General features: G+C 50.0%; 1 protein-coding gene across 2 annotated transcripts in view; it reads left to right on the forward strand.

The window, feature by feature from the left end:
- Positions 1 to 27235, forward strand: part of HIVEP3 (HIVEP zinc finger 3) — a 424058-nt gene that overhangs the window by 279325 nt on the left and 117498 nt on the right. For both annotated transcript variants that reach the window (XM_080655002.1, XM_080655003.1), the window contains exon 3: positions 5917 to 5997. The gene's annotated coding sequence lies outside the window, so the exon portion shown is untranslated. The remainder of the gene's footprint in view (positions 1 to 5916; positions 5998 to 27235) is intronic.

Genomic DNA, 27235 nt, shown 5'->3' on the forward strand with positions numbered 1-27235 from the left:
GCCCACTCACTTACATATTCCTGTGGCTGCTTTTGTGCTGTAGCGGCAGAGTAAAGCAGCTGGGAGATTCTAAAATATTTTTTTTCTCTGGCCTTTTACAGAAGAAGCTTGCTGACCTCTGATCTACTTGACGGAATATTATACACCCTTTAAGAATATGATAGCTTTAGACTTCAGGTTGAGAAAAACAAGCTGCAAAGTTTTATATACAGGATGATGCCCCAAAGTATGGATATTGATGAGGCAAAGCTCTTGATGCATGCTGTGAAATTGCTTTCCAAACAGCAGCAACATGAACACCCACCTCCCCAAACCCTGTGCACATTGGGCATTGTCTTTCTAGACCCTTCCCGCCTCCCCTGCTCCTTTATGTCTGGGCTTCGCTTTTGTCTGATGTTTCAAGCCTTGGTCTGCACTTGTTCTTCCATCTTCTTCATGTCCTTTTTGGAAGCAGGCAAGATGTAACCAAGCAGAGATCAAATTCAGGGGATGGGGAGCCAGGGAGGCACAGAGTCCTGAAGGTCTGTGGCGATGGCACTGGCCAACAGGCTGACAGCTGTCCATCTCTGCTGGGTGAAGGACTTCGAGGGCTGGACACTAACTGGAGCTCCCAGAGCCTGTGAGCCACACAGGGGTGGGGAGATGAGAGAGGCACAGAGAGAAAGGAGCAGCATGGTGGGAAGGGAAGAAAGAGCTTTGGGGTTCATGATGCAGCTTCTGTCTCACATGTGTGTGAGCCTGGGCAAGTCCTTTACCTCTCTGAATTGCCCCTTTGTCATCTGGAAAGGGGATAAAACAGTCAGCAGTGCAGGATTGGCATGAGGACTCAACACGATCCTTCATACCAGGACCTCACATAGTGCCTGACATTACTGTGTCTTTGTTAAGTTAATTAGGCTTGAATGCTAGGATCTTAGGAGGGATAGGAAGTAGATCATACGGATATTTTGTAAAAGAGAGTATGGATCCAGTGCACACCACATGGCGAGCCTTCTAAAGGTAGTTGATGGGTGAATGAATGAATGGAACTTGGAGGTCAAACAGTTCCAGCTTTGTCACTTGTTAGTTACATGATCTTGAACAATGAACCTCCCTCTCTATGCCCAGCTTCCTTCTCTGCAAAATAGGTTTACTGAATATGGGTATTTACCTAGTGCTCACAGATGAGAACACTGAGGCACAGGTAACTAAATAGTTTGCTCAGGGTCTCACCGCTGGTACATGGAGAGATCAGGATGCCCACCCACGGGCTTGTGAGGATGAAATGAGGCAAGGAATGGAAAGTTTCTGGCTCAGTATATGTTCATTCCTTCCCATCAGCAGGACGGTCTGCCAGCCTGGGGTTCTCAGCCAGGAAACTGAGCACAGAGGAGTCTGTAGCCATGGCAGGGACTGGGACTGCCTCGGAGGCAGCTGCACGCCCGGCTGGGAGGTGCTGGCACCAGCACTTGGGAGGAACTCTCCAAGTGAATTCTCTGGAGACCACTCTTTCCAAGGGGGTGTTTCCCAAGCAGCTGTCTGGTCTCCAAGGAGCCCAGTGTGCTGGGGCCAAATAGAGAATTTCCTTTTTTGTAGCAGCCTTTTGGCTGAGAGTAGAGCCCAGGCTACTCTAACAAGTCATACCCCTATAGAGAAATCCAAAGCCCACCTGGGGGGGTGTGGTGGGAACAACACCTAGCACAGGATGAGCTGGCCCATAGGACAAGCTCCATCACAGATAGCTGCTGTTGACCTTGACAGGTTCAGTATCACGATTGCTATGGACAAGAGGTTTTACCTCCAGATGATGTTTAACCCACACATCATTCCTCCAAGGTAGTCATGAGTTTCCCCTCACACCATAAGGAGGCAGGTATTGGGGAGGTAAGTACACAGCTAGTGAGTGACAGAGCAACAGATGGAGGACTTGAATTTAAGTATCTGACTCGTTTGCTAGCAGAAAGGGCTTTGAATCCTGGAATGACCAACCTCTTTCCTCTTGGACTTGGCTGTGACCCAGGAACTGGGGGATGCTATGTTCCTTGGGGCCAGAGCTCCACTACTCTTCTGACTTGCTCATCCATTTTTGAGGCACAGCTATTGACCTCTTTCCCAGGAACATTTCATCCATTCAACCACCTAACAAATGCTTAAGGATCATCCATGTAGGGCTTGTTTTAGGTTCAGGGAATGCATCATGAAAAATAATAATTACAACTAACGCTGACTGTATACCAGATACTATTCTAGACACTGTACATGGATTATCTCATTTAATCCTCATAACAACCTACAGGTAGCTAGTATGAGCCTTTCTTATAGATGAAGAAAGCAAGGCGCAGAGAGGTTATTTGTTCAGTGTACCTCATCTACTGAATGTCGGAGCCAGGATTTGAACCCAGGCGCTCTGCGATCAGCATCCACATGTTTACCTGCCTCCACATTATTGTGGCTTTCATAGTTTCTGCCCTCATGGAACTTATAGTCTTTCTTTTCTAACAGGCATGTTAAAACAGTACCAACAGTAATTTAATTTAGTTTTATTTGCCGGGAAGCAAACTGGACAGGGAGTATTAATGATCCTAGATCATTTGTGAAAAGCTTGATGTTAGTAAGCCAGTGGGAAGGAGTCAAGGTCATAAACCTTGGTCCACTTTCCAATGGACTTGACTGCTGTGTGCCTTATGGCAAGTCTCGTCACCTCTCCATTTTTTAATTTACAAAATAGATTGTCACTACCTATTCTACCTGCCTCCAAGCATTTCTGTGAAGACTAAATGATGTGGCAGATGCTAACAAGATTCCACAATAGGAAAAAAAAAAAGGCACTGGGCAAGGATTTGCTATTGGACCAAAGTGAAAATTAGGTCAGTTTGGTGAATGAATGAATGAATGAATGAGTGAATGGTCCTAGCAGGTCTGCAGATTGGCTCCCTGGGTAATAAATGACTCCCTTCAGGAGATCCGTTGGGCTTTTTAACAGTCCCATCAGGGCTCTGTCCTTGGCTATGTCCCATGTTCCTGTCCCTTGAGTTATTTTGCATCTGATTTTGTGTGAGCCTCCAAGACTGTTTTAGCAAACATGTATTAATGCCTGTTGGGAGACAGGCCTTATGATAGACTATGTAGGGATACTGAGATGAATTTGGAGTGGTTTCTGCCCTTAGGGACTCAGAGGCTAAGAGGGGAAGTAATAATAATAATTAATAATAACAGCAGCCATTACCACCAATTATTGAACATGTACCATATGCCTGATACTGTGTGGAGTTTTTATATACATTATCTTGTATAATCATTACAACAATTCCATGAGTTACTGAAACAACTGTCCCATTTTACATTTGAGGAAACAGATTCAGATGGGTTTTTTTTTTATTTCTTTATTGATTAAGGTTATCACATATTTGTCCTCATACCCCCATTCCCATCCCAAACCCCTCCCCACACTTGCCCCCAGCCCCCTGTTGTCTGTGACCACTGGTTAGGCTTATATGCATGCATACAAGTCCTTTGGTTGATCTCTCTCCCTTATCCCCACCCTCCCCTACCTTCCCTCTGAGGTTTGACAGTCTGATCGATGCTTCCCTGTCTCCGGGTCTGTTTTTGTTCATCACTTTATGTTGTTCATTATTTCCCCTAGATGAGTGAGATCATGTGATACTAGAAATACACTTATAAGAACCAAAAATGAGACAAGCAATAATGGTTATGCTGAGAGGCAAATGAATCAGTCTGTAGTGAGTTTCTTTCTGGGCCAACAGTTCTTTTGAGTCCCAATTTCAATGTCAAACAGTTCCTTATGTGTACATGTCAGCAATGATATTTCAGTTCTGGATGGTGGACAAATGGTGGTAATGCAGGTCCAACCCTCTCTGGTTTGATCCTAGTAACTTAATGTAAGTTCATACAACTCTGAAGTTATAGAGACGGGAATGAACCTGAGAAAGAAGATGTAAGTAAATACAAATAACTCCATTGTAAGGTAGAAACTACTGTGTGTTCTACCAGAGGGGTAGGGACAGGCTTCTTGGGGTTCAGAAAGAGAAGGGAAGGAAGCAGGATGACAGCAGTGATGGTAGTGGCGATGGTGATGGGCTGCTGTTGATAGTAACAATGATGGTGTAGGTATTCTTGGTGGTGATAATGCTGCTGCTGATGATGTTGATGTAGCAATAATGGTATTTATGATGATGGTGATGGTGGTGATAATTTTAAGATGGTGATGATGATGATGTTGATGTAACAATAATGATATTTATGATGATGGTGATGGTGGTGATAATGTTAAGATGGTGATGATGATGATGTTGATGTAACAATAATGGTATTTATGATGGTGGTGGTGATGATGTTGATGATGCTCATGGTGCTGCTGCTGCTGTGAATGATAACAGTGATGATTACAATGATGATGGTGCTGGTCCTGCTGCTATTGATAATAACAATAATGCTATTTATGATGATGGTGGTGGTTGTGATAATGGCAAGGATGGTGATGAGATGATGGCGATAGTCCTCTGGTGCCCATTTGTTGAGCTTCTACTTTATGTCAGGCTCTGACATGAGTGCTTTGAACTATCTTGTTTCATCCTCTTAACAACTTTCCAGTGTCAGGATCATCACCTCCCCTTTATTCATTAGGACCCTGAGTTGGAAAAAGACCAAGTGACCTGCCCAAAGGCCCACATCAGTCTGAGCTGGGCTTGGCCTTAAGCATGCCTCATTGTGGAGCCACCACTCTTCCCTGTACCCTGTGGGCCTTGGGGTTGGGCCTCTCAGAGATGTGCCACAAATACCTACTGAATTATATTGAATGAGTGGGTCCCCTAGGGCCAAAGGCTTAAGCCCAGAGACATAAATAACATGATTCAAATGAGTATGTGTAACCATTATTTAAATATATGTGGTGGCACCCTGACCGGTTTGGCTCCGTGGATAGAGCGTCGGCCTGTGGACTGAAGGGTTCCAGGTTTGATTCCTGTCAGGGGCATGTACCTTGGTTGCGGCCACATCCCCAGTAGGGGATGTGCAGGAGGCAGCTGATCGATGTTTCTCTCTCATCGATGTTTCTAACCCTCTATCCTTCTCCCTTCCTCTCTGTAAAAAAATCAATAAAATGTGTGTTTGTTTTTTTTTTTTTTAAAAAAAAGAATGCCACTTATTTAAATATATGGGATGGCTCTGGGATGACTAAAATACAAGTTAATTATAAAGCATTATGTTCATTGTGGCTTTTGTGTTGTTTATTTTCCCAATGAGAAGATACTAAGTGTACAGTTACCATCAGGAGGAGTTTTGAGAAATATTTTCACACAAAAAGGCGTTCTTGTCCTGAAAATGGTGGGCAGCATCATGCCATCCTGCACAGCCTGTAGAAAATGCTTTGCCCGATGTCTGGCACAGAGATCCCTCAGGAGGGAGGAAGCCCGCCAGGCTGGGTATTGAGAGCTGTGGCCTTTGTCTTGGCTCTACAAGTGACTTTATTACTAGACCTATGCTCTCCTTCTCAGTGACTTTATCTCTGTCAGACCTGACAGTAGCATCTGGTAGCTTTCCCAAATGGCTATTGAATGCTTGCAAAAATGAATAGATCAATGATGAATGAGTGAATTATGGTGAACGGTGTTCAAGGAGCACCAAGGAGTGCTTGAAAGTGACCATTCTGAGCCTGAGAGAAGAACTAAATATAGGGGATTCAGCAGGGGCTGGTGACAGGACTTTCAGCTCTGAGTGGGGTAATAAGGCTATGGTTGCACCTCTGGGGAGCCTGACCTTGACCCTGTGTTGACCATGTTGTAGAAGAGGCAGTGCTGGGGCTTGGCTGTAAGGCCACTCTCATCACCAAGGCTATGCTCATCTTTTTGGGGAGCATTTTTTAAACTCAAGTGAAAGTTGACAGATGGTGGACTTTCTTACTTACTCTACTTCCCACAGGTCTCCCTCCAACACAGACCTCCAAGCTCTTAGAAATCTCTGACACATCTGGACCATGAGACCACAGCTGGCTTTTGGCAGGTAAGCTCCTCCCATCTCTCCCTCGCACCAGGACACAGAGCAATTTCGGCACAGCCCAAAGGTTACTGGGCCGTGTTTATGGCCAGGAGGTAGGTGGGGCTGACTTCATCCTCAGCAGGAGAATGGGTCCCCTCACTTTACTGAGACTTCAGGGAAAACCTGAATGTCTGGAGCCCTCCGGCTGGCATTTCTGCAAATGCAGCACATGGTGATGGACACCTATCCTGGAATGGAAGCCAGGGAACTGGGTCTGACCCTGGTCTGCCTTTACTGCTTGGGAAGATTTCAAGCAAGAACCTCCCGTTCTGTGTCTGTTTCCCTGAATGAACAGTGAGGGAGTGGCACTCAGTGAACTGGGCAGGCCTCAGCCAGCTGTTCCAGCTCTGGTCAAGGCCATGAGCTGGGGAGGGGTAGTGGGAAAAGGAACAGCCTTCCACTTCCCTAGGACTCATCTGTCTGATAGCTCCGTGGATCTCACATCCATAGGGAGCCTGAGCTGGGCTGTGTATATGCCGTGTGCACACAGGTATGCATTCAGGGGCCTGTGTTCCTTCCAGCAAACTGCTTAAAGTCAAACTCAGACATGGACAGTCACAGCCCCACATCTGCCCTCCCATGGCTGGGCAGCACACAGGAACCATGGGATGCCAGTGCCCAGACAGGAAGGGCAAAGACTGTCTGCACACTGACAGATGGGTAGGCCCACAGGAGAATGCAGGGTTGAGCTGGGTGAGGGGGAGTGCAGGTGGGAGACCAGCGTAACTTAACAACGAAGTCCTCATTTAGAGGCAAAGCTCACAGGGAGAGCTGCAGGGCAGTATGGGGGAGCTGCCTGGGAGGTGAGGCCTAGAGGGTACGCAGGGGCCCTTTGTCCAGCAGTTGGATCTGTCTAGCAGACCGGAGGCTGCCCCACCACTGTGACACTCTCAGTCTTGAACAAGGCTCAGGTGACACATGCCAGGAACTCCACACCCTGTCCCCAGCCTGCCTCCAGGCCTCTGCCTAAGTCTAGCCAGCTCGGTACCTGCCCGCCAGCCTACCAGGCCTGGCCTCTGAGGGAGGAGAAGGGCCACCCTGACTGCCTCAAGGTGGTTTGAGGTTGGGTTGTGAGTGTCCAGGAAACTCCTTGGCACATAACACTGTGTGGCTGGCTCAGTTGCAAAGCATGCTGGGAACTTGGGGGGCTAGGGAAGAGGAGGAGCTAAAAGCAGTTGAAAGGACTGACAGGATCCTCTGTAGGGCCTGGCCCGGCCCCTCAGCAGCCTAACTCCCTCCAAGCCCAGCTCTCCACTACCCACACTCCTGCCTCCAGCCCCCTGAGGGTCCCGAACAGAACAGCATTTCCCCCTCCTTGGTTTTGCCCACGCTCTTCCTGTGGCCCCTCCACTGCCCTCCTATCCAGACCAGTGGGCTTTTCTAGATCTGAAATCTCCGTTCTCTGGGAGCCTCGCTGACCATCCAGCTGGCCCCAGGATAGAGCCTGCCCACGCACATCCCTCTCTCACCACCTACACCTCCCTGCGTTTACTCGTGGGTTTCCATCTCTTGAAGGCAGAGGCAGCGTTTTGACCATTTCCAGAGTGAGCTGTGGGAGTCCCTGGGAGTAGAATGCTATGTGGGGAAACTGAGGAAGGGCCAGGTCATCTGGACATACTTGTTGCCTGCTATGTGCTAACCTCTGTGCTGGGCACTGAGGCACAAAGATGAATGAAGCAGAGTAACTGGTCTGAGCCTCCGGGTCTTCATCTCTCAAATACCTGCTTCCTCAGATGGTTCCAGATCAAATGCCAGAGCACCTGTGAAAAGCCAGCTCAGTGCCCATCTCATCGTTGGCACTTGCATCCCACACTCATCTGTCAATTTACATGTCTGTGGTGGGCAGTGGTGGCCTAGAAAGGCCTGAGTATTCTGGTTCAAAAGGCGCCGTGAGAAGTTGGCATTATCTGCCTTAACAGGGAGGTGGGCCAATTGACTTGACTTTCCTTTAAAGAGTTCATTCAGCAGCGCATTCTTGAAACCCCTCTGTCCCAGGCATGGTGGACACTGGGGGCTGACAGGAATTAGAGGGTCCCTTCTGGAGCAGGGACACATAAACAAATGTGAAAGAGTCGCAGCAGAAGCACATACAAGATGCGACAAGTGGAGAAGAGAGGGAGCACAAGCTCTGTGGGGGCTGTGATTTGGAGGAGGAGCATGTGAACTGCAACAGGAGCACCTGTTGTGGGGGGTTGTCAGACCAGGAGGGCTACGGGAAGGGAGAGGGGCATCTAGGCAGAGGGGCCAGCATGTGCAGAGGTGCAGTGTGGGGAGCATCCTGGTGTGATAGGTCAGGGGTGTTGGTGTTGATAATGACCTGTCAGGCAGCGCTCCCCATCCCAGAGGAGCATTCAAGGAAGCCTAGCACCCAGCGGCCTCACCTGCGTGGGCCAGGCTTAGCAGGAGCACCATGAGCTCTGTGACAAGGCCAGATATGCAGCCCCTAGGGCCCCAGGCAGCCAGGAGCTTCTAAGAATCTTCTTGGTTGGAGTTCAGGGTGCATGACACCCACAAACTCTGAAGTTGCCCTGGAGATGTGATTGCTGCGTTCACGCTGGGGCCTGGGATAAAGATGCTAAAACTTGGTCCCTGCCCCAAGAACAGGGAGGGAGGTGGACAGGTCCTCTAATTCCCATACTCCATAGCCACTGATGCTTTACTGTGAAAACATACAACGTGTTATGGGACCAAAAAGGGGGCAGCCTGAGGGCAAGGGGCATCATAAGAAGGGAATCTGAGCCAGATGGTAATAAGAAGAATGGTTATGATAGCTAATGGTCATTGAGGACTTACATGTGCCCGCATTTAGATATCTTTTCACTCTGCCTGCACAACTGGATGAAGCAGGTGCTGTTAACATCCTCTTTTAAAGATGAGGAGAACTGATGCACAGAGAGGCTGAGTAATTGTCCCAAGCACACACATCAGGGAAGTGGCTTGGCCAGGTTGAACCCAGGCACTGTGGCTTTAGAGTCCATGTTTGAATAACCCAGGTAGCCAAGCACTAAGCCCTCTCTAAGAACTGGAGGCACTGACAGGGTTGGGACTACATCAGTCTTGCTCTGGCACATAGTAGGTAACTGTTAAAATGTGTTTGCTAACGAGAATGCACAGATGCCTGGATAAATTGGGCCTGAAGGATGAATTGAGGCAGAAAATGGGGAGAGGGATAGACACTACAGACAGAGGTTCAGCTGGAGCAAAGGCTTCTGGTCTGAGCAGCTGGGGTTGCCTTGAGGCACTGCCAGGCCTGGAGCATGGGAAAGCTGGAGGGGACCAGATAGGGAGAGTTTCAGTGTCAGCCTCTCTGGCCAACCCTCCCTGTCCCTAAGTCCTGGCACTGCCTGCCTTCTTCTGCAAGTCTTACCCGCCCACCCTGTCCAAATCAGTCTTGCTTGTAAGGGGTGGCTTTTTGGATGTTTGAGACTTCAGGGAGCGGGTGTGTTTCAAAGGTGCTTCCTTCCTTCAAGCTCAATGGGTGGAAAACTAGGCTTGAGACTGAGCTCTGTGACTTAGCTTCCTAGCAGGGCACCCTCGGGTGAATCAGTGCATTTTTCTGTATCTCAGTTTCCATCTCCATATAGTGAGACTATAAACAACTACTGAACGAGAGGGGGCAAAGTTTGGGGAAACTCCAGTATAGGACCAAGCTCTGTGAAAAGTAATTTCTGGGCTTATTGCTTTGCTTCTGGGGCCTCCATTTTTTCCATAGAGTGAGGAGATGGAGAATGTTGGATCTTCAACGCCAGCCAGCCTTGCCATCCTAGGACTCAAAGCTGCCACCACCAGTGGACTAGATAAATAAATATATCTGCACATACATATATACTATCTGCCTATGAGCATATACAATTTAATCATTTTAACAAATTTAAAATAAATATTATATAAATATATTATTTACAGGATCTTTTATCGTGTTTTCTTCTGATTACAAAAGTTATGAATACTTATTGAGAAAATTTTGGAAAGTACAGGAAAATAATTCACCCACTATTTCCACATTCAAAACCGATCTATTCTCTTAGATAGTCAGTGAAATCCCTTCCACCCTTTTTCAACATTATACACAGATTTAAAAAAACAAAAAAAACATATTTGGGCTTATACTCTGCCTTCTATTTTTTTAACTCAAGCTGAGCTATTGAGCCAGGTCTCTGGGCAGGGCCGCTGTCCCTGTGCCCGAGAGGAACTGGAGGCAGCTGCTGCCACAGCTGTTGTGTGCCTGCTCCCCACCCCTGCCCAGGCTCTGGCTGCAGGCATCTGACCTTCGGATGTTCTGTGTCTCTGGAGGGTGCACATTCTATACTAATTTTAGCTTAGCCGCTCAGGCCCACTGGCCTTGGGGCCCGCATATAATGGACGCCTTATGTAGACAGCTGCCAATGGTGCAGGAAGAAGTGTCCCACCTTAAAATGTTCCTCGTCGCCCGCCAGTCCTCTGCTCTCAGAGAACAAGCCAGCTCCCTGTTCCTTCTCCCACCAGGAAGGGGCCGTTGTTGATGTTCATGGCCCAACAGGCTGGACCCGGAGGGCAGGTGGCCCACCAAACACATGGGCAATTGCTTCTCTGGACGGGGCTGTGTTTTTACAGGACAGGCTCCGATTTTGAGCTGAAACAGCTGAGAGAGGCTTCCTGAGAAATTGCTGGGTAGTGTGTTTGCAGCTGGACAGCGGGGTGACTGAAATGGCCCCGGCTATGTACATAGAGCCTTCTGGAACCTCACCTTAACGCTTTACCTTTGTCCAGTGTAGACAAACATTACAATGTCCTTTGACATCCCATTTTGCCCTGATGACAGCCCTGTATATGAGGTGACAGTGCTCCCATCTTACAAGCAAGGGAACCGAGGTTGAGAGGGAGAAGCAGTTTGCTCAAGGTTGCCCAGAAGTCAGTGGCAGGGGCTTGAACATGAACACGGTCTCTCTCACTCCACGTCCAGGTCAGCAGGTTCGTCTCCATCTGCTCTGTGTTTCCTTGTTTGGTATTGTTTTCCCAAAATGAAGATACTTCCATTTTCACTTTAAAAATCAATGTATTGAAAATAAATATACCTCGCTGATCTGTTTCTAAACCTCAAATCTGATCATGGGAGACTCTTGTTTCAAAATGCAGGATGTCTCCCTTTGCCCACAGGGAAGTCCTCATGCCTTAGTCTAGCACCCAACCTCCATAGCTTGCTACCTGCTAGATCAAGCATGTCAAAATCAAAGGCTAACATGGGGCAAATAAATGAGGCATGCGGCCCATGGGCCATGAGTTTGACATGCTTGTGCTAGATGAACACCCCACCCCCCCACCCCCCAAACACACACATACAGCCCCAGTCTAGGCTCCCCCAGCACTTAGGTAGGGCTGTAAAATTTCCTTATGATCTTCCTGACAAGAATAGAGTGCCACAAGGCAGGAGACCTGGCCTTGGGGCCTGCAGTGAGCCAGACACGGTGTCAAGGTCGGTAAATGAATTGATCCTCAACCCACGGATCTTCATAAGAAACTGGAGCTTTAATCCAGGCTTAGAAATAAACCGAGGCCTGCCCAGCAGCTGCCAGCCCAATAAGGAAGTGGCTGCTTGGCTGGACTCCCAAGAGGGGCCTGAGGGGCCAAGTCAAGAAACTCTGACCCTGGACAGGCTGGAGGAGGAAAAGGGAAGAGTGTCCCCAGATCTGTGCTGGAGACCAGCCCCTCATCCATGGCACCTCTTTCAGCTCTGCCAACCCTCCCCTCCCCAATCCCATGGTGACAATACGACCTGTGTAACAAGTCCCCAGCCTGGACAGTGGCTCTTTGACCCAGGTCTGATGCTCTCCAGGAACCATCTGAAAGCATCATACGCTGCTCTGGGGGGAGAACAGTTCTCTGAGGACTACCTTGGCTTAGTGAGGGCAGGACCCTGTCTCTCTGACTCTGTGCGGGACTCCTCCCTGGGCCACGGCCCCTCAGCCTCCCAGACTCTGCTGCTCTGGGTGTTACTGTGGGAGAAGCGAGGCTTTTAGGGTCCCACAGCCTCAGCTTCGCCAGCCCCTACTAAGGAACGACATCTCTTTGAGCCTTCGTTTCCTCATCCGCAAAACAGGACTAGTGATACCAACCCTTCAAGATTGTTGTATCTTAAGGGAAAGTGCTTTTCTAAAAGTGGCAGGCACACAGTGAGTGCCTGAATTCCTTCCTCTGAAGGGCTCTCAAGGCCTCAAGAGCCTCCCTGAGAAATGCTGGGATGTCTCACGAGGGTGGCGGGCTCTATGAAGAGGTTCTGTGGCACGGTGCACATGCTTGTTAGTCTAACTCATGCGCATTAGTTTAGCAGTCACTCTGTGGTGCAGAGTTTCTTGACTTGGTCCTGCAGGCCCCCTGATTCTGACATGTCTTAGGGGTTTAGCCAAGAGCAAAAGGGAGGAGAAATAAAACCCTTCTTACTGTCTAATGAAAGCCTGTGGAAAAGTAGATTTTATAACAGAGTCGGTTCACTTCATTTTCAGCTTCCTAGGGAAAAAAAATCTTTTGTTCATTTGCTCATTCATTTATGCATTCATCCTACAAATATCTTCATGGCCCTGACCACCTACCAGATGTGGCAAGAGATGCACAAACAGGCCCTGCAGGGACCTGCCTCTAAGGGCCCACCATCTCACCAATAATTGTAATTCAGGGTCAAAAAGTAAGAAGGGACATGGGCAAGGAGGAGTGATCATTTCCTGCAGGGTTGGTTGGAAAAGGCTCCATGAAGAAGGCAGCACCAAAGTGAGCTGGGTAGAGAGCATAGCAGGAAAAGGCTCTCATCTCCAAAGAAATAGAAGCATAACGTATCCAAGAATAAGTTTAAGAGGGTATTGTGAATTGATCTATTAATTAAATGAAATCCCAACAAATTTTTCATAAAATGATTATAAAGTACATCTGGAAAAAGAAACGTGGATGAATAGCCTAGAAAAACTCCGCGTTGGTGAAGGAATAAGCCGGTAGCCCAATGGACTTGAGCAGAGCACCCAGCTGGATGGCAGCATGGCTGTTGCGAAGGCTGCCAAGGCTTTTTTCTGGAGGACTCGAGGGCTGAGCTGTCTGGCCAGGAGCCACTGTGACCGCGGGATCAGGAGGCACAGCCGACAGGGCTGCAGGACCAACATTAGCTGGGGTGTAGTTTCTGTGGCTTCTGAAAACCCCCACCCCAGTGGGAAAGACTAAGAAAGGTCCCATTCAGCTTCTCTTGGCATTTCCAAGGAAAAGGATGGGGTTTGGATTGGCTGGGCCAGGGACATCTCTTCTAAAATAGCCTCATGCATATTCAACTGCTCCCTGAAATAGCCGGATGGCTATTTTAAGCAGCTTCTACTCTGATGCCCACACATAATGGCATCTACCTTGAGCGTGTAAACCAGCAAGAAGCAAAGAAAGGGGACGGGAGGACAATGTGAGGAAGCCTTTGATGGATTCCTGCCACTCCTCCCCCACCCCTTGGTGTGCTTTCCTCTCAGGGACTCTCTTGCATGAAATTGAAAGTCCTGGTTACTATGACAACTCACTGGAGGAGTTTTCCCATCCAGTGACCTCACCTACCCAGATCTCAGGAAGCACAGCTGCACCAGGGCAGCCAGAACTTGATGCAGGATAACGAGTCCATCACATAAGTCGGCTAGGCTGCACCCAGGAGGGTCCCTTGGGGCCCATTTCCTCCTGGTTTACCCCCGATTCTAACAGGTTCCCAGCAGATTAGAAGTGGGGGCTGTGGGAAGGCAGTGAGAGGTGGGACCCTAACAGCCGGGGGTTGAGGTTACAACAGACAATCCAGCTGTCAGGATAAAGAGAGAACAACTCTACAAAGGGAACATTTATCAACAAATAAGAACTAAAACATCAGTATGTATCCTGCCATGCTGTTTGCTGGGGAAATAAAGATAAATAGACACAGGTCAGGAAATGACATGTGAATGAACAATCATAAGTGTATTTATCTAAGCTCTAGCTTTATTCCCCCAAAAAAGAGAAAAGAAAAAAAAAAAAAAAAGAAGTTGGGCTCTAGCCGGTTTTGCTCAGTGGATAGAGCATTAGCCTGCAGACTGAAGGGTCCCAGGTTCAATTCCGACCAAGGGCACATGCCCAGGTTGTGGGCTTGATCCCCAGTAGGGGGCGTGCAGGAGGCAGCTGATCAATGATTCTCATCATTGATGTTTCTATCTCTCTATCCCTCTCCCTTCCTCTCTGAAATCAATAAAAATGTATTTTAAAAAAAGAAGAAGAAGTTGGAAAGGGAATGTAGTGCGTGCCACATTGAGGCAAGGATGCAGGAATCAAAGAGGAAGGAAATAGGTCTGTCTGAGGACGTTGGGGAGGTGTTGCTGGTGGTGGCCTCTGTTGCAGGTGGCAGGCATGGCACATGCATAGGAACGGAGGTGGGAAACAGCAGGTCCCTTTGGGGAACTGCCAGGGGTTGGGGGAGAGGAGGTGGAGCTGGAGCGCGATGTCCAGGAGGAGGCAGAATGAAGAGAGAAGAGGCTGGAGAGGCCTCGGAGCCACGTCTCTAGGGCCTCAGAGGCTCCTCGATCAGGAGACCCAGTCTCTGGGGCTATTTCAAGTTTTGATAGAGATCCCTACCCACCCAACACAGCTAAAGGTCTCCCTGTGTTAGAATATAGAACAATAATTGGGGAGAACTGAGATTAGTCAAAAGCTTCACAGTGAGAGGGTGACTATAAGAATGAGTTGAAAATGCATCCCAGCTTCTTAGTAGATGTATCAGAAAAATAAAGTGACAAGGAGACTGGAAGCCTGGAGGACTGACGGGAGCACTGGGCTTCGGCTGGCTCAGCTAGATGTCATGAAAAACAGATCGGTTACTTTTATGTGCCTGAGTTTACATTCACACTGCTGCCCAGTAGTCACCCAGAGAAGGTTCTGCTTTGTTTAGCTCAGGGCACCCTGAGAAAGGCAGGAGAGTGCGTGAGACCTTTTATTTTTTAAATATATTTTTATTGATTTCAGAGAGGAAGGGAGAGGGAGAGAGAGATAGAAACATCAATGATGAGAGAGAATCATCGATTGGCTGCCTCCTGCATGCCCCCAATGGGGGATCGAGCCCGCAACCTGAGTATGTGCCCTTGGCTGGAATCAAACCTGGGGACCCTTCAGTCCACAGGCCGATGCTCTATTCACTGAGCCAAACCAGCTAGGGCCATGATACCTTTTAGAAAGATGGTCATCAGAGAGATTGGACTAGATGAAGCTTAGGGGGCTGAGCTCCACCTCTCCACAGGACATGTGTCAAACAAGACCTGACCACACATTCCTTCCTATTCTTATCAGCTTCTTTCAAGGCGTCATCAAGAATCCTGGTGCCTGGCCCAGCTGGTGTGGTTCAATGGTTGAACATCCACCTATGAACCAGGAAGTTTCTGTTCGATTCCCAGTCAGGGTACATGCCTGGGTTGTGGGCTCAATCCACAGTGTAGGGCATGCAAGAGGCAGCCGATCAATGATTCTCTCTCATTACTGAGGTTTCTCTATCTCTTTCTCTCTCTTTTTCTCTCTCTCTCCCTCTTCCTCTCTGAAATCAATAAAAATAAATTTTTTTGAAAAAAGAATCGTGGTGCCCAGAGGAAGCTGCATCTGTCTGTCCTGCTCATCCCTTGTCATTCATCCATCTGCATGTGACTTCATTATTCTTCGTATATTTCTTCATTCATTCATTCATTCATTCATTCGGTTGGAACTACAGACGGGGAAATCATTGGCACAGATGACAGTTTCTTCACTGAGTTCTCAAGGATCTGTGAAACCCCTGAAGTTACAAGAGAGGGAGTGCATAGCCTGTGTTCCTTTTCTGAAGAGAGCGCATAGCTTTCAGCAGATTCTCAAAGGGGCAGGTGACCCAAAAAAAGGTTAAGAAGTGCTGATAAAGATGGGAATTGTTTTATTTTAAAACAAATGATTTCACCTTTTGGTAGACAAGCAGAGTGAAGGAATGCAGAAGGAAATTCCCAGTTCTGCATGGAGCTGTCTCAGGTGATGCAGTAGCACCAGGGACTCTGTTAGTGTCCCCAGCATCACTGTGCACCTTGCACGCACGTGTGTGTATATGTGTGTGCACTGAAGCTGAGCCAGGACCAGAGGTCTCCGACCATCAAGAGAGGGCAATATCTCCACCCTCAGACTCCTGTGTTTCTCTCTCTTCGCAGCCAGTCTCCACAAGGCGCCCTTCCAGCCTGTACTTGGCAGAAAGAGAGGAGCCCCCACCCCAGTTGGGAGAGACTGAGAGAGCTGGGAGAAATCTCAGCCAGGAGAAAGCTGCAGTTGCAGAGGTCTGGGTACTGCATAGGCTTTGAAGGGAATGGGCAGCTGAAGTTTACTGATCAGTTATGAAAGCCAGGTTGTGTCAACCCATGTCCGGAAAGCTGCCAGGGGTTTCCTGTCTCTGAGTAAAAGCCAGAGGTCTTATAAATGCCTTCACAGCCCTCATGATGTGGCCACAGATGACTTCTTACACCCCATATCCTCCGACCTTCATACTGTTTCTCCCACTCTGGCCTCAGGGCCTTTGAACGTGCTGTTTCTTCTGCTGGAAAACCACACATAGTTCACTTCCACTTCCTTCAGGTCTCTACTTGAACGTCCCCTTCTTGGTGATGCCTTCTCTGGCCCCTATTTAAAATGGCAAAACATCCTCCTCCACCCACCCCATTCCCTGCCTTGCTTCTCTTAATAGCACTCACCACCATCTAATACGCCATTGTCTGTGCGTTGTTCCCATGGCCTGGAACAGTGCCTGGCCAATAGCAGATGCTAAGTTCGTCTTTGTGGAATGAAAAGATTCTGACCATGCTCTGAGCTGGTTGTTTTAACATGCTGTAATCTCACGCTGATCCTGTAGTAACTCTGCAGGGCGGGTGTTATTCTCCCTTTTCACAGATGAAAACCAGAGCCTCATAGCAGCTGGAACCACTTCCTGTGTTCTTGGGGCTCAGAAACTCCTGCTCTCTGTTCCCCACCCCCACTCCGGGAAGGCTTTGACGCTGCCTTCCCAGGGCTCCTTGGACCAGACAAGAGGCTGGGTTTATACATGATCCAGTCAGCAGTTAGAAGTCACAGCAAACTCCCACGATCCAGCTGTGTGCAGGTCAGACGGTGTCTGCAGTGCCCTGGAAGTGGCCCGTCACGTGCACTCATCAGAAACCATGTACAGGAGAAAAGAAGACAACTTTATGGGGCTTCTGATGGATTCCTACTCCTGATCACCACCCCATATTGTATCTTAAATGTCGGCTCACTTTTCTGGAAGAGATTATACCAACGAGGACTTTGCTCTTTGAAAAGATAGCCCAGAACCCAGAAGTGAGTCCAGAATGCATCAAGGTAGCTGTGTGAGGCAACTTCCATGTACGTGAGCCAGTTCACTCACTTGTAGTAGGCTCCGCGGTGCCATGTCCTTCACTGTTATGCACAATTCTGACACGAGCCCTGTGACAGGAGTGGGGTGGAAAGGCAGTGAGGCAGACGTGGGCTGCCTGGACAGAGAGAGAACCAGACCACAGATCCACCCAGGTGCCCTTGGTTATTGAGAATTACAGATGATGACACAGAACGTGCCTTTACAGAACTCACCATCCAGCAAGAGATACTTAACTGTTTAATGGAAAACAGTTCAGTTCCAGTGTCTTTATTCAAACCCTCACCTTGTTCCAACAAGGGATCCAGGTAGAAATTGGAAATATGATAGAGTCACACACTGTAGTGAGGGGCTAACTCATGATTACAAGGGAGGGGATGGTCTCTTCTCCCTGAGAGTCAGGGGCTCTCGAGGAGGCACTGCTGGAGCTGGGCGTGGGGAGGCAGCCTGGCTAGCTCGGTGACTCCACAGGAGGCCCATGACTGTCCATCCGTGGTGTTTGCTATGAGCCAGTCCAGCCCCTGAGGAACTTCTAGTCCAATGGAGCAAAGACTAACGTGTCTGCAGCCCCCCTCCTTGTCCCAGAGGCTGTGCTCAGCCTTTGGAAAGCCCCTGCTAAAGGGGCCGGTGACATTTCCTGTGGTGGCTGAGGCAGCCACTTCTACAGGCCTGGATCTCCTGGATCCCCGGCTGCAGGCTGCACCTGGCCTTCAGACCGCGCGGAGCAGCCCAGGGCTCCATCGCGCACATCATCTCAGTGGTTCCGCTGAGCAGAAGGCCAGACAGGGCCAGCGTTGAGTGTATAGATAAGACCACAGCAGCTCGGAGACTCCAAGTCTTACTCCAAGGAAGTGGCAGAGCCAGGACAGGAATCTGGGGTGAAGGGACAGAGACTCTGCCACACAAGCGTGCAGCTGGTAGGGCAGGCACCAGCACAGGCCCACCCAAGGTACTGATGGAGAACACGTGGGCTCTGGAATCAGATCAAAGCAGGTTCAAATCCTCTCTCCACCAGCCATGAGCTGTGTGCCCTCACCTCCCCGAGTTTCAGGTGTCTCACCAGTTAAACGAGAATAATCATGTCTTCTTCGCAGGCTTATTGTGAGAATTAAAGGAGATAATGCATGTATGTCTACCTAGCAAAGTAATCAAAGACCGGAGCCAGCGTGTATGGCTTAGTTTGTGGCTGGCTTTACAGGTATTATGTCATCTAATCCTCCAACCAACCCAGAAAGTAGGTAGTATCACCTCATTTTACAGATTTACAAGGAAACCGAGTTAACCAGGGCACCCCTGTCCGGCAGATGATGAAACTGAGCACTGGCTGCCGAGCCGCAGTCACTAACTATGAGGCTGTAATTACACCTCATCTCATTTCACTTATGAACCTTTGGCCCCCACAGGCCTGGCCACTCACCAAGGCTCTGGAGGTGACCCCTTGACCCCACAGGGGGGAAGCACTATGGGACTGTGCAGCAGAGAGTCCCTGGAGACCCCAGGGAGGCCAAGTGAGCTCGACCCTGGAGGAAACAGTCCGCAGCTGTGGCCTTGGAAAGGAAGGGCTGCAAGGTCACGGGCACCAGACAGAGCCTTGGGCTGAGGTGGGTGGTGGCTTTGAACTAACCAAGTGGTGACCTGGAATCCAGCGGGCTGGGCTTCCCTTTCCCACTTCCTTCCTGTGCCGACTGTCTCTCTGAGTCACCTCCAGGAAGTTGGGGCGGTGAGGTGGAGTGTGAGGAGCCCTGGGTCCTCCCTCGTTCTTGCTCTGCCTCGCTGTGTGACCCTCAGGCAACCACTTCCCCTTGCCGGGCCAGTTTCCACATCTGCCACACCAGAGCCTGACTAGATCTCCAGAGTTAGGCCACGGGCTCTTTCAGAGGGCAGTGCCTCCTGGAAGAGAGGCTGGAACACAGGGCCACTCCGCTGGTAACCAGTGAGGCCTTTCATGGTCGTTGGGCTCCAGAGAAGCAGCCCTGTGCTCCCACACAACCTGCTGGGCTATTCTGTGGGTCCCGAGTGTCACCGTCAGGTGGGGGTTCAAGGGGGCAGGAGAGGGAAGACCCTCTAAGTTCTGGAATGGAGATGGACACAGAGGCAGCTGCCTCCTCCTGCCTCCCTGTCCTAAGCCTCTTGTAACCCTGCTCCATCCTCTGCCGGCCTCCTGTGGTTGAATTTTTACTAAGTCGTGGGCCCTGAAGGGGGTCTGAGTAGATGCTCCAGGGTTCTTGGTGCAGGTACAATCTCGTGGGAAAATGTAGAAACAACGTGCACCTTCTCTCAGCTCCCAGCAGGGTCCATGTAATCACCCTTTCATTCGCTCAGACCCAAAAAGAGCTGCTTTGGCCATACAACGTTCCAGATCTCTTTATAAGACTTATCCCAAGAGCGCCACATTCTGAAGTCCACGTGAACTCATTTCTGCAAGATCAATTCTTAGCGTATTGCAGCTCCAGCTCCAAGATGCAAAGATACCTGTGACTAAGAGGAGTGAGTTGAGAAGAGCTTGTTCCAGGGTGTGGGAGATTACTGGGTAGATGACAGAGTGGGGTTATAGTGTCATCGGTGCTTCCTGCCACTCCAGAGGTGGTGGGAGCACAAAGGAGGGGATTAGAAGGCATTGGGCTCCACATATAAGGTTTTTTGCCTAGGAGCTGGAGTCCAGCTGGGTCAGTGTGACCCTCAAGCTCCTCCTGATGTGACCTCGCCCCCTGCGCCAACCTCAGAGCACAGGTTCCCCTGTGCTTGGGGCTCCAGCTTCACTACTTGGCTTGCGCAGTTCCCCATCTTGCTGTATCGTTTCGTGTTTCTGTATCTCTGCACATTTCTCTTTAACTGCACCACCACTTCCTCTCCTTGCCCTTCTCCAACTCGGTCCTCCTCAGAAACTCTCATCAAGACCCAGTTTGGATGTTACTTCTCCCAAGAGGTCTCTCCTGACACCTCCTATCTCCCTGGGTGGCACCTCTGTAGACATTTTGGTTACTTCCTTCACCCCACTTCACAGCTCTTTAGGTCCATGTCTGCCCAGCTCCTTAAGCACCAGGACTGTGTCTTGGTGGCATTTGTGTCCCAGGCTGGTGGGTTCATCTCTGAGGAATGAGTACCCCAGAACCTGTTGCCAAGGTCCAGAGACAGCGTGATGCCAGGGAGCTTGGGGGGACACTTGGCTCTGCCACTAACAGGCCGTGCATCCTTCAGGGCGACCTTGGGATTCCCCTTCAGAAAGTGGACTGATTCCTCAGGTCCGTCTAGAGCTGACATTCTGGGACGTCCATGAGGCTACTTTTGCAGAGTGCCCAAGTCACCAACCGGAGGGCATTCTGTGGGATCCCTTTTTTCACTCACTGAACTCTCACTCAGTGCCTGGCCAATTTAGATGCTGGGGGCACGGGGAGGTATCATACTGGGTCCCTTCCTTAGAGGGGTCATAGTCTAGTTAGCACTCCCACAGCAGCACAGTGAGCACACAGTACTGTGGGAGCCGGGAGAGGCTAGCCTTAAGGCAGCCCATGGTGATGGTCAGAGAGGACTTCCTGGAAGGGGTGAGCCTGGAAGACCTGGGGCTACATACTTTACAGTGAGTGCAAGTCATGTGAGCCACTGGGCGTGGCCAATGGCATGGACAGAGATGTGGCCTCGCTGCTTCAGTGTGCTGGGGTATGTTCATCTGGGTGCCTGTGTGTGTCTGTGTGTATGAGAGAGACCACAGAGGGGCTTGAGTGGTAGGAGGGCTTGGGTTGGCCCTTGGGAAAGGCTTTCTAATTAAAGGCCTGGCCGGTGGGGGCTGGGCTCCCTGGATTATGTAATAGCTGGGGAAATGTCATCTGGGGGAGCATTTGAGGGAGGCCGGATGTGTCTAAGCAGGGCTCCACCATTCTCAGAGGTGAGCTGAGAGCAGATTGGCAAATAAACCAGATTCACAGATAGAAAGAACATGAATGCTGGGCAGGCAGCCCACATTAGGAGGAGCGGACACATCAGTTGCAAGGTTGTGGCAATTAGATATGCACACAGCCAGACACCAGTCTCTCTCCTGCCCCCTCCCTCTGTCAGGTAGCATCAGGCAGCCGGAGCACCTGCCCATCCAGTTAGGATAGTCCCTGGGGACGGCTGGGTGGGTGGGGACAGCCAGCTCTGCACAGAGTTGGCCCAGAGGATGTTCTGGGTGGACTGTGTCCATGAAAGAATGCGGTACAAAGGCACGTTGTCTCCTGTGGCTCATAACCTGACCCTGAGGTCAGGGGCAGGAGGCCTGAAGCCATGTGAGCACAGGCCAAGCACTTTCATATCGCTTTCCGGGGAGAGAGCACATCACATTTTAGTTCAACTGTGAGTCGCTCCTGGGCCCCCACGAAACAGCTCTTGAAGCCCATTGATAAAACACACAGATCAGTCTCAGCCTGGGTATGAAAAGGGCTTTAGAGTAAGAAGGACTTAGAGCTTCATTTTTCTCATCTGTAAAGTAGGGATTCTATTAGTACTACCTCCTAGGATTGTTGTTGTGAGGATTAAATACATGTGAAATGTTTAGCCTGGAGCTTGGCACATAGTAAGTGCTCAATAATTGGTAGCTATGATTATTTGCATAGAAGGCAAGCTTCCACAAGGGGTGTCCTTTTTGACTTACACTCCATACACTCTTTGAAAAGATTTGGAGTGTCCTCCAGGGGGTAAGTAAGTGGCAAAAGAGAATTGGGTGGCACAAGCAGTTTCTGGGCAGAAGGGTGGGTGGTGCTGAGATAGAAAAGATGACCCTTCCCCCCAGGCTAGGACCGAGACAGCCCTGTGGTCAGTTTAGGAAGAAGCAGGGTAGAACATGGCCTTGGGTCTATAGGCAGAATCAGACCAAGCTGTACTCTGTGATGAGGCTGAGAACCTGTAAATTACATGCCTGGGGGTAGCCTTGTGCCCCAAATCCCTCCCATTGTTTGGGCACTCTGAGTGACACCCTCTGGGGCAGAAATTTGGGAAAAGAGAATGAGAGTGTACAGCCAAGGCCACAGTGACTCCTTTGTCAACACTGAGGGGAACTGGCAAGGGCTAGGGGGCGCGGGTCTCAGCAACTCAGCCTGAGAGGATGGCCCAGTTTTAGGCCTGCTCCCCTCAGAGAAATGCCGTTGCCCCAGCTATGGCTGTCGTTCCCTTGTGTGTGCTCTGAGTATGACAGCTAGTGTCTCTTGGAAGGTGACATGGCAGTCCTGGTCCGTCTCCCTTCATGGCAGGGTCCAGGCATGGTTGCCATGACCATGAAGCCCAGGGCTCCGCCCACAGAGGAAATGGCTGTGAGGTCAGGCAGGGACCAGACTCAGCAAAATGAGCTGGGCCTGAAGTTCTGATGAGGGCATCAGGGCTGGCCTCAGGTCAGACCCACAGAGAAATGCCCTGCCCCGAAGGGCACTAGAACAAGACCATGGCAGGTGAGGAGAGGCAAGCCCAGGGCACCCACAAGACATGTGGCTTATGGTGAGAAAATTAATTCAAGCCCTCGATGGAACTGGGTTTCCCACATCCTCCCAGGCCTGGGCAGGATGAGCTCAGTGATGGGTGGGGTTGCACCTTCAACTGCTGAGCCCTGAGGCTGAGTGGAGCTGGGGGAAGGGGTGGCACTCCTGGTTTGCACAGTGGCAGTAGAGCCAGAGCTGGACATCGCCACCAGCCCCCATCCCAAATGCATGCAACTGGGCTCTGGACCACTCGGAGAGGTTGGGAGAGACCAGCAGCTCCCAGTGCAGGTAGAGGCAAAAAAGAGTCCCAGGCACCAGCTGGGGAGATAGGGTCTGTCCTTTCTGTCTTCAACGGCAGCCATGGCACTGTGGAGTGAGTCCTGGGCTTGTGTTCTGACCAGTGAGTCCAAGGCCAGGCTCTGCTTCACTTTGCTTTGTAACCTCGGCCTTTGGTGGCTTTAACTCACCCATAAAATGGGGTAGGATTCCAGAAGGTCACCTTGTGGTAACTCTAGGACCCACCAGAATTAGATGTATGTCAAAAGAGCTAGGGAGTGGCTTTGGGAAGATGAAAAAAAATGGGAGAAAGAACAATATTCACCCAGCCTCAAGGTGTCTCAGGAACAAGGGTCTTTAACCTTCCAAATGCCCAGTTATGATGTGAGCATCGCTACCCAGGATCCTTGCAGACTACCCCAGTAGAGCATCCTCTCCGTGGGCCATGGCTACCATACTGCAAGCACCTAACTCCATGCCTGGAAACACCAGTCCTCCATTTTTGTTGCTTCCCTGTCTTTTTTTTAAAATATATTTTATTGATTTTTTATAGAGCGGAAGGGAGAGGGACAGAGAGTTAGAAACATCGATGAGAGAGAAACATCTATCAGCTGCCTCCTGCACACCCCGCACCAGGAAGTGCCCGCAACCAAGGTACATGCCCCTGACCGGAATCGAACCTGGGACCCTTCAGTCCGCAGGCCGACGCTCTATCCACTGAGCCAAACTGGTCAGGGCTGCTTCCCTGTCTTGATTGCCAGACCCTGATCCCAGGAACCTATCCCTCCCTGGAGATCTGGCGATGGCAGTGGGGAGTAGGGAGCAGACCCTAGGATGAGCTGGCTCAGACCATGCCTGCTGCCTTCCCTGTCACCTTCTCTTTGAGGTTAGGGATGGCCTCTTGGCTGGAGGGTTGTCCTGCTCTGAGCAGGCACAAACACAGGCACGCAGAGCCTTGGCAGCCCTAGGCTCCTGGCCTTAAGGGGTGGGGCGATAGTCACAGTCACCATAACCAGGAGGCCTGGGCCCCATGGGAATGGAGTATCTCTCAAGAGGTTGCTCAGATGGGTGGGGGATGGGAGGGAGACAGTGGTCTTGCTCAGCCTGCACCAGCGCCTCTTGTGGCTCCGAGGAAGAGGCGAGTGGGTGGAGAGGAGCAGAGCAGGAGGCCATCCTGGGAAGAGGAAATGGACGAGGCCACATCTCTAGGCCCACAGGAATTCCAAGCCCTGGCCTAGAGCAGCTCAGCTAATTACAGTTTCCCCCAAGTCGGTGGGAATGAGGCTCCTAAGAGAGCACAGCCTTGGCCAGGACTGCCTAAGGAGGGCAAGGTTGAGCTGAGGAGTGGGGCGTGCCTGGTGGCCAGCTGCCTTATATGTTGTCACAATCAGGCCCCATGGAGGGCCAGTGGCTTGGCCTCCCTCTGGAGGGGAACGTCCCAGTCCCAGCAGCCCAGGAGTGCAGCAGACACAGAGGCCTGCCAGGAACAGGCTGTGGGGATGACAGGGAGTAAACAACAGAGGAGAATGGCCCTGTAAACCACACTCAATGGAAATCTTCCCCAAAGCCACATCGCAAAGAGCAGCCAAAATACTGATCCTGAGCAGCAGTGTGCAGAATTGCTCTTTGGAAGATGACACAGACTGTCCAATTTCCCAGACAGCACAGCACAGAGGGGCACACCCTGCTCTCACCCCAGTAAAGCCAGCGATCCATTAGATGGGGGTTGGGAGTCAAGTTCAACCTTTGTGGAGTCCTGGCCCCTCCTTTCAACATTGTCCAGAGGAGACTGGAAGCAGCTTAGACTCATCTGGAAACTGGAAACAGGTTCCTCGCCTTCGTGACCCATCAGCGTTTAGCTAGAGCTGCCATCCCTGGGGACACATCTGACTGCCCAGCATGTGGGGAAGTTGACCCATCAGCCAAACGGTGTCACTGCAGAGTGGGCAGCCAGTGGCCAATATTGGGTGTTAACTGAACATTGAACTCTAGCCAGAGGTTCTCACACATTCCTCTTCGTTTTACCTGGGGCCAACACTAATCCTTAGAAACATGATGCAGAGAATTATTCTAGAAAGGACTTCTAGATTTGACAGGCTCAGCTAATGTTTATTAAGGCCCTCTTAGCCAGGAACACTGCCAAGTTCTTCTGTTGGTGTTGTCTCATCATTCCTCATGCCAGCCTTTGAGGTAGGCATCACTCCCTCATTTTATAGAGGAGGAAGGTAAACCCAGAGAAGTTTAGAAACCAGCTCAACATCACACAGCTAGTGTGTGGCCTAGCCAATATTAGAGCCCTGGTGTTTAACAGCCTCTCCTAGTGTTCCTTATCTTCCATCACACCATCGCATTTCTCTGTTGTTGTGTGAGCTGGTCATGAGGATTAGACGGGAGGACACATGTGGCACGTGGTAGAATGGTATGGGGCTCTCCATGCACACCCATGTTCATTGCTACTGTCCTTCATTATTTAGTACTTTGGGTTGACTTTGGACCTGAGGGTATTAGGCAGCATTCTTTCAAATACGATTCAAATATGATTTCAGATTGGATCCTATCTGGCTTAGGGAAAGAGAGGGTGGGAAGGGGAAGACAGAGATTGAGTTTTGTCTTGTGGTCTCATTTCACTGGGATGGATGAGTGAGTGAATGGCATGGCTAGATCCAGGAAGTGACACAATGTCAACAGGTCATCAGACTCTTATTTGCCTTACACTTCTCATTGTTACTCTTTTTTGTCTTGACCTCAGTTTCATATGTTGCCTTTGGGCTTCCTCTTCTACAGCAGGACAGATGCATTGGCCACAGGGAATGGAGAAGGGCCATAGGTCCCTGGTGGCTCCTGGCCTTCACCATCCCAGCTAGTGACTCCGGATAGCAAAGTCCCTTTCCTCACAGTTGTTATTGTGAGAAGTATCTCAGGGAGGTGCTCTGATGGGGCCCTGCTTAGGTCACATGACTACGCCTGGCCCAGTGGACTGTAGTATTTGACCAAATGGGTAGTCTGCCCACTGCCATGGATGGGGTGGTAGGGCCCAGGCAGGATCACAATTGAGGGAAGACAGTTGCCTGAGTCACTCTTACCAAAAGAAAGGGAAGAGAGAATACTGGACAGACAAAAGCAATGCTGCCCATTACCCTAGGATTGGAAGAATGAGGTGAGTCAATGATATGGTAGAAAAATGTAAGCCATTCCATATTGGCACATCCTTTCAATCTTACAGGTTAGGAAACTGAGGCTCAGACGCATTATGCGACCTTGTCATGCTCTCACGATGAAGTTCTGAGACTCCCGAGGCTGGAGTCTGAGTCCCCTATTCCTTGCATCTCACCTGCTCAGGGAGGAAAGTGAGGTCCCAGAGACCTTTTCTGCCACCTTCTGTCTCACTCTGTGCCTCTCAGAGAGGGAAAACCAGTGAGCCAGCAGCCACGGCAGCAAGTTCTGGGGATTCAATGGTGAGCAAAGCATACACGGCACCCTGGTCATGGAGCCGGTATTTCAGTGAGAGAGCTAGTCACCAGACCAGAAGTTACACACAATGAAAGAAGTTATCAGTTTCGAGCCTTGGGCTCTAAATACAAAGTATATGATGCTGAGAAAGTGTACAGGTACACCGAGAGTATATGGAGAGTATATAGAGGTTCTGCTGGGGGTCAGGGAGAGCTTTTTTGAGGAGGTGAGGTGCAAGGTGAAATTCAAGTTTGGAGGGAAGTTACGTGGGTAAGGAAGAACATTCAGGGCAAAGGACACTACTCTAGCCCAGAATTGCAAGAATTCTGTGTGCTTGAAAATTGGGTGCAGAGGATGGAACCACTAGTAGGGAGGAAAGGAAGCCTTTGTGCTTTTCCAATGAGTGTGGATTAAAGATGAGCCACTTTCTTTCATCTGTGGGTGTCTGTTGGGAATCACCAAACAATCTGGGCAGTAATCAGTGTATTCGCCATGTATTTGACCATGAGAAAGGCTGTTGAAAAGTGACTTGATCTGATCCCCATATGAGGACACTATCTGGCGGCCTGTGGCCAGGTCAGCCTGGGATAAGACTGGACATAGGACACTCTGTTAATGGGCCATTACAGGAAGTCCATCAGTGATCGGATCTGCT

This window comes from Plecotus auritus (genome assembly GCF_963455305.1).
Source record: "Plecotus auritus genome assembly, chromosome: 2".
Lineage (NCBI taxonomy): Eukaryota > Metazoa > Chordata > Mammalia > Chiroptera > Vespertilionidae > Plecotus > Plecotus auritus.